Genomic DNA, 253 nt, shown 5'->3' with positions numbered 1-253 from the left:
TAAAATAACTTAAGAGTTTTATGGGTATAAGTTGTTCACTGAAAAATATTTTGAAGAGAGGTGTGAAACAAAATGATGAGGAATATATCCTTACAAAATCACTACTGTGTGCAATTATAAAAATTAAGTTTAAAGCTTTACTCTTGGAGTAAATTAAAAGAATTAAAAGAAATACTATAATCACATCAGCATTTTAATCTACCTTACTTTCTGGGCATCAATGACTCCATTTCTGTAATTTGAATGAAGTCAA

At 27.3% G+C, this 253-nt stretch overlaps 1 protein-coding gene across 1 annotated transcript in view; it reads right to left on the bottom strand.

The window, feature by feature from the left end:
• Slc27a6 (solute carrier family 27 member 6) overlaps positions 1 to 253 on the bottom strand; it is a 64,216-nt gene that overhangs the window by 4,892 nt on the left and 59,071 nt on the right. The window lies entirely within an intron of this gene.

The sequence above is a fragment of the Mastomys coucha genome, unplaced genomic scaffold, assembly GCF_008632895.1.
Source record: "Mastomys coucha isolate ucsf_1 unplaced genomic scaffold, UCSF_Mcou_1 pScaffold13, whole genome shotgun sequence".
NCBI classification, from domain to species: Eukaryota; Metazoa; Chordata; class Mammalia; order Rodentia; family Muridae; genus Mastomys; species Mastomys coucha.
This window is presented reverse-complemented; position numbering and strand designations above follow the sequence as displayed.